The sequence below is a fragment of the Petaurus breviceps genome, unplaced genomic scaffold, assembly GCF_028583685.1.
Source record: "Petaurus breviceps papuanus isolate PSGF00001 unplaced genomic scaffold, PetGlider_PUasm1.0 220, whole genome shotgun sequence".
Taxonomy (NCBI): Eukaryota; Metazoa; Chordata; class Mammalia; order Diprotodontia; family Petauridae; genus Petaurus; species Petaurus breviceps.
Genome location: NW_027185876.1, coordinates 5792263 through 5799608, shown reverse-complemented (window position 1 = coordinate 5799608; position 7346 = coordinate 5792263). Strand labels below are relative to the sequence as shown.

Below are 7346 nucleotides of genomic sequence, written 5' to 3'. Positions count from 1 at the left end.
TGTGTGTGTGTGTGTGTGTGTGTGTGTGTGTGTGTGTGTGTGTGTGTGTGTGTAAGAGCAAAGAAATTCTTGGCATGTCTTATATCAATGAAAATTCCATTCTTCACAAGGCAGAGAAAGGTCTTCATTTTACAGATGAGGAAACCTGAGACCAGGGAAGTAAACTGTCCAAGGTCACACAGGTAGTTAGCATGAAAGGTAAAATTTGAACCCAGGTTTTCTGAGCCCAGAGTCAGTGCTCTTGCATGCCTCTTTATATGAGTAACCTTATATTAAACGAGCCTGTGTTGTTGGTTAAATTCCATATGAGGGGCACAAATGACAAGATAATCTTGGGAGGGACATATCCCTTCTATTTGGCATGGATAGGGAAGGCTTGGCAGATTTCAGTTAGGCTTTGAAGGCTAAAGATGTCAATGGCGTAGAGTCTGGAAAGTTATCCATAGATGTAGCCATTGTCGAGTGTCTGATTCTAGTGAAAGTTTCACCTTTACTTTTACCATGAAGTGGTAGTGTTGGTTGTCGAGGTTCAGGAAATTTTTCTCCAAATCCTGATGGACAGCTCATTGCCTCCAAAAGTCTGAATGATGACCTCTATCTTTCTATTTGAAGTGAAACCTGCTTTTTACTGTGATCACCAAGATGGCTAACATGGTTCGGAAGAGACCAGCTCACCAAAAGCCAGCTTTGTGAACTACATGAAGACCATGACCAGAAGGAGCATCCCTACATAACAAATGGCTACTTTCTTATATAAAGAGTTATTTCAAACATACTGACATCTGAAGACCAATGCAGCCTCTAATGTCCACAGCAGGGAAGAGCACTTAGAAAACTAATTAGAAAACTAATTACATCGATGGTGGTTTTGTGTACCCTTCACTTCTCCAGGATAATTATTTTTGGTTTAATTAAGGCCTCCTACCTTGGTTGGAGGTGTGGCACCATGGGACAGTATACCATAGAATCAGAGTCATAGAATTTCCAAGTTGGAAGGTGACCTCAGGGCTCCTTTATAGCCCAACCCATGCTGAACCAAGAATGTCCTTTACAATCTACCCAACAAGTGGTCATTCAGCTTTTGCCCAAAGACCATCCAGTGACTAGAGACCTATTACCTTGCTTTAGAATAGCTCTAATTGTTAGGAAGTTTTTTCCAACTTCAAGGCTAAATTTGTCCCTCCTATTTTTCCTAATTTTGTTTTCTGAAACCAAACAGGACAAGTTGAATTCATCTTCCATAAGACATTCTTACCATTGGAAGACATCTCTTATCCAATCTTCTCTAGGCCAAACATGCTCAGGTCTTTTAATGGGTCTTCATATAGCATGATCTTAAAAATCTCAGGTATTCTCCTTTGAATGCTCTCTAGCTTATGGATGTCCTTCTAAAAGATGGTGCTCCAACTGTGGTCTGATCACGACAGGGTCAGCAGTTCTATGCCTACCTTAGGTAGGTCTTAGCTCCTATATCTCATTTAATGTAGCCCAACATTATATTTTTGTCTGCCAGATTACCTTTGACTTTGATTGAACTAAAACAATACAAAGCAAAAATCTTGGAAGTTGTATAGACAAATGGCTCTCTAACTCTTGCTCATCCCATCTTGTATTTGTGAAAATGATTTCTCGAACCCATTCCTAAGATTTTCTATTCTCCCTATTATGATGGATTTTCCTTCTGGGGAAATTCATCTGTGCTTGTCTGTCACCTTTGGTCTAGGAAAGTAAACAGAAACACAATTTGTTCATTTCCTAATGGTCCATTCTTTAGCTATGACATGTGTGCCATTGAATACATTCACGTTGCTTTAGAAGTAGCAGTTCTGAGAGAGCCACAAACTAAGAGAACCCAAAAGACGATGATAAGGGAAGAAACATCATGGTTGGTTATCCTTGCACTATTATAGGTTGTAGTAGGGGCATCAGTTTAGAACTAGGAGGGACATTAGGGGTTATTCTGTCCAACACCTTCATTTTACAGATAAGGAAACAGGTTCTTAGAGGGTAAGTGATTTGTGCAGAGTCATACAGCTAGTAAATGCTTGAGGTTAGATTTGAACACAGGTCTTCAGACCCCAAGTCCACTGATATATTCCAGTGACACCAGGCTGCCAGACCTCTTTTAAGTCTTCAGGCCCTGTGTAAAAGGATAAAGTTGGATCCAGTTTGTATAAAACAACTAAGAACACAGCCTCCTGAGGGTTGAGATTAGATGTATTTTTTTCTCATTAATATGCAGAAGCTTGATTGTCCCTGAACAAAAAAAAATGGTTTTAAACAAGTCTTTGTGCTGATCCTGATTGTATTTAGGTCGGCGGCCAGGAAAGTTGCCATCAGACCGGACCTATGGAGCTACAATTACACCGAGGTTATTAAAGACTGCTTTCTTTATTGTAAGTATAATAAGAATCACTGTGGGGTGGCTTCCACTAAGTTCTGTTTTTCTCTTTGAAGGACCATTAACCCTCATATTGAATTAGAATTTGTTGGGCCTTCTTTTTTTCTGGGGAAGTTCCCCCTTTGGGGTCCTGATTTTGTTTTTGTTTTTGCATTTTTGCTTTCAGAATCAGAATAGAGCTAACAGCATCAAACAGCATTTCTAATTTGTATCAGAAGGCTAAGAGTTATGATTTCTCATTGCCTTTGGGCCCCCTTCACATCCAGCCTGAGGTTAGTCTATAGGCCACCTGGCTCACATTAGCCTGAGGGTCCTAGAGCAGGGATGGATGGGGCTTAGGCATAGTAGAGAAATGCCTCCATTGAGAGGTTTTTAGTTTTGTTTGTGTCATGGACCCCTGGGCGGTCTGGTAAAAACTATAGACCCCTTCTCAGGAAAATGTTTTTAAATACATAAATTAAATACATAGAATTCTTGAGGAAACCAGAAATTATTGAAAATTCCTGCAATTTTTTTTCTATGCAAATTTACAGACCTCTTGAAATCCATCTACAAATAATTAGAAGGCTCTATGGACCCCCAGGTTAGAAGCCCTGCCTTAGTATCTCTTTGGTGGAGGGCAAAAAAGGTACTGGAGAGAGTAAGACCCCACTAGGGACCTTCATAGAGCTTTGAAAAAAAAAACAACCTTTCTGGTTTGTTTCTAGTATTCAAAGAGGTTTTTGTGGGGTCATGGTCTATGTAAGAAAATTAAGTTTAGGCTGGAGGGAGAAACACCCACTAAGATCACCTTTAGGGAACCATAAAGCTCCTGTAAGATTAGAGAAAGGGACTGTAGGGACTGGTTTTTTTATTTTTTTATTGATATAGGGAACTTTTGGGTGAGGAGACAACTTCTTCCAATGAAGGTCAGAGCCTCTCTTTAATTTATAGTCTTAGTGAGTTGTCTACAGTATTGAGAGATTACATGTATTGCTTAGGATCCTAAAAACAGTGTATCAGAGGCAAGATTTGAACCCAAGCCTTCTTGTCCCTAAGGCCAGATTTCTCTTGCCCCTCAAAGCTCCTTTACAGAAACAAAAGCCCATCTTTTTCAATACCAATATTTTATGTCCATTATTGTATGATATGTCATGAAATGGACTGGTCTTTGTGGAATTAACACTGAGTATCACCCAGGGAAGGGCACAACAGTTCTAAACAGGTTCCAATATGCAGAACAATAGAATCCTAGAACTGAAAGGCAACAGTTATTTAGACAAATCTACAGCATAAAGGAATGCCAATCTAGACATGAGCTATACCAAAGTTTTATCTTGGAGATGAGCCTAGATTAACGCCAGAAGGAGTCAATGAGCCAAAGATTTGGATCATTTAAGTAATTTATTTGAAGGAGAAACAGGCTACCCGAACATTGAGGATGGGCTGATCCAGCATTGATCTGGTAATGCTTCATAACTCATTCTGAGTACATCACTAAGCAAACAGTTTGCAAAAGAAACGTCACATGGAACAGCTGGTGAATGTTCGTCAAAATTCATAAAGCCATCTAAACTGAGCTTTACACAATGGATAATGATGGTGATTCGGCAAGAAAAATACAACATCAATATCCACTACTTAGTGAGTTTCCAACTACAATATGAACAATTTAAGATCCTTTTTATAGATTAAAAAAACCACCTCTACTCTAGTCTCATTTGTTTGAATTGTGCCTAAATAAAGAGTAAATAGACTGAATGAGGGCCTGGAGGGGTCTCCTGTAAGTACATGAATTTTAATGCAAGGAGTTAATGGTAACTATGGGTGACTTCTCAAAAGACACATGAAATTTCTTTATTGTTTGGAGTTTTGCTCCAGAGTTACAGTCATTAGATGAGAATTTTCAGTCAAATACAGCTTTGAAATATTATACTGCTTTTTCTTTCTTTCTCTCTCTCTCCCCCAAAGAGATGCCTGTTAAATTATTTTTAGTGGGGAAAAAAAAACCATTTGTTTAAACCGTTTTGTTCTGACAATACTTTCTGAAGTACACTTTGATATATGTTGCTTTAGACCAGAGAATGAGACAGGGCTGTGGTAAATCACCTGATTTAAGATTAGAAGATTTTCAAATAAAAGCCTCCTGATCAATGGCAACATTGGTTAATAAGACATGAACACATAATCAGTGCAGCAACCTAGCTATACGTGTTCTAAGAAGGTGGCATTATTCTAAAGAATAGATTTGCAATTTTGATTTCAAATTGTGTAATCCTTGCTAATCTAAGGAAATTTCTACTGCTCTGCTTCGCACAAAGGCATAGGGAGTTTTTGTTTTGTTTTTCTTTTTGTAAACTTCTAAATGTGCTGTAAGAGACGGTCACTTCTAAAACAAATGCTCTCAGTCATCCATGGGCCCATCCACACAAGAGGTATATGGGCTGACAAATTGATCAATTCAAAGAAAAATATGTTCAGTGAACTGTATGCATGGAGCTCCTAGGAGGGTTAATAGTTATTGACAAAGGCTCCTGAGTGTAGTTCACAATATCTGCCTTCACTGCCCTCGGTGACTGTTCAATTTCAGCCTTGTTTAATTTGATCCCAAGGATTTCGGCAGCCACTCTATGAAAACAGAGGAAGACAGAGTCTGCTGTCTTGGCTGGGACAAAATGGCTGCTGAGACCATTTTCCTGGCAAAACCGTAGGTGTTTATCAGGTTTTACTGTGCTCATATGCTCCAAATCAATTTTATTGCCCACCAAGGCCACCAGTGGCTGGACTCATGACTCTTCATTGGCTTTGTTCTCAAAACTTTGGTAATTTGTAATATCGTAAGGCAAGAGGGCTCCCTGTGCTCCTCAAATATATTTATCCAACATCTCATCTCAGATTGTTTGCCCTCCTGTATCCCAAACTTGAAAAGGATTATTCAGGTTTCCCTGGCATTGTTATCTTTCTCAAAAAGAAATCTGGCATTAGGAATTGTGCTATTTCCCAGAAGCTTCCTTAGTAAAAGTGGGATGGCTAAGCATAACTATTTTCATGCCCAATTATCACACCATGAGAATGCTTCCCACAACCTGCCATTACTATATTTTGGGCCATAGCCCAGATATCCAAATCCTAATCTCAAATGCCATTTTATTAATCAATTCGTCACTTCTCAAATCTCACTTTCTCTTCTGAATCCCTTGCCTTCGATAGGCAACAGTGATGAAAATGCCACCCATGTGCCTAACTTTGCCCTCCCAAACCCAAGACCCTGTAATCCCCACCACTGCTTTTTCTGGCAGCATCATTTGTACCCAGGTAAATGTAAATGGTCAGGAGTGGATGGTAGTTATCTGACTAGAAGAGTCTTGAAATGTGTCTGTTATGCCTTAGATACATACCCTGGGAAGACAATGGATTGCTTTATTGTTATTATGAGGACAGGTTCTCACCTTTAAGCAATCTCTCTGTGCTATAGGTGACAGGAAAGGCATCTGTGGTCTACCATAACAAGCACATCAGCAGTAATGGCACACTTTACACTTTGTTTGATCCCCACAACAGTCTTATGAGGTCGGTGTTATTTGTATCTCAACCTTACAGAAAAGGAAACTGAGGCAGGTGACAGTTAAAGTGACTTGCTCAGGGTCACCCAGCCTTCAGAGAGAATGTGTCCTTCCTGCCTTCAGCTCTGGCACTCTGGAGTTGCCTCTAAGCTCATGTTAATAGATGACCTAGAAACAGTACAATCATCAGCACATTCTGTCCCCTTTTCTGCAGCTCTCCCATTGTGGAAGTAGAAAGATACAGAAGACGAAGAGTCATTTTTTCCACTTTCCTTTGTTTCACAGATTGCCAAGGCCAAGGGAGCCATTCCCTAGTAGCCAAGCTCTCTGCAATGTGCTCAGCCGTGTCCCTCCTTAGACAACAGACTCACTTTGTCAAGGTAACATCTCTGAAGCCTGCCCAGCATCACTCAATCACACGGTATTTACATCCCACTCCAAGAGTCTTTGAAAATTCAAGGTCTTCTCTAGGCCACATCAGCATAGGCTTGGGGGGGGGTAGAGTTTAGCTGATTCAAAAAGAATTCTGTGAGACATATCTAACCTCTGATTGATCAGCAATGGGAGAGAAATAGTGTTTGATAGAAAGGAAACTGTGGATCTGAAGTCATAAGACCTGGGTTCAAATTCTGACTTTGCCACTTATAATTTGTACAGTTTAGCACAAATCAACTTCACCTTTTGGAATCTCAGGTTTCTCCTAGGTAATATCTATCAGCAAATATTTATTAGGCACTGAGTACACAAGTAAAAAGTGAAAACAGTTCCTTTTGTTGTTCAGTGGATAGGGCAATGGATCTGGAATCAAGAACACCCAAGTTTGAATCAGGCCTCAGACACTTACTAGCTTCTTGACCCTGGGCAAATCACTTAACCTCTTCTGACTCAGTTTCCTCATCTGTAAAGTTGAGGATAATAATAGTACCTACTTCCCAGGGTTATTGTGAGAATCAAATGAGACAACAGTTACAAAGTATATTCTAAACCTTAAAGAGTTACATAAATGTGAGTTATTATTATTATATTATTGGTATTGCTTACCTTTTAGAGGAGAAAAATATAGAGACAAGGCACACCCAGAATAGATGGGAGACAGTCTTAGAGGGGATGGCTGGAAGACGGAGATTGGACTAGATCAAGGTTCCTTAACATAGGGTCTTTGAATTCATTAAAATTTTTTTTGATAATTATATTTTCATCATTGGGTTTTTTGTAGTCATGCGTTTTTCTGAGAGGAGTCCATAGACTTCACCAGACTCCCCAGGGGGTCCAGGACACCAAAGAAGTTAAGAATATTTAGACTAGATACTACATAAGGTCCCTTCCAGTTTTAAATCTCTGATCCTCCAAATTTGTAGTTCGGCCTTCTCACTAGAAGGCAAACCATGCAGCATCATATTCAT

The 7346-nt window shown here is 39.7% G+C and overlaps 1 pseudogene; it reads right to left on the bottom strand.

Moving 5' to 3' along the window:
* Window positions 1-4857: 4857 nt before the first annotated feature.
* Window positions 4858-5280, bottom strand: LOC138166054 (ras-related protein Rab-28 pseudogene; annotated as a pseudogene).
* Window positions 5281-7346: the final 2066 nt, after the last annotated feature.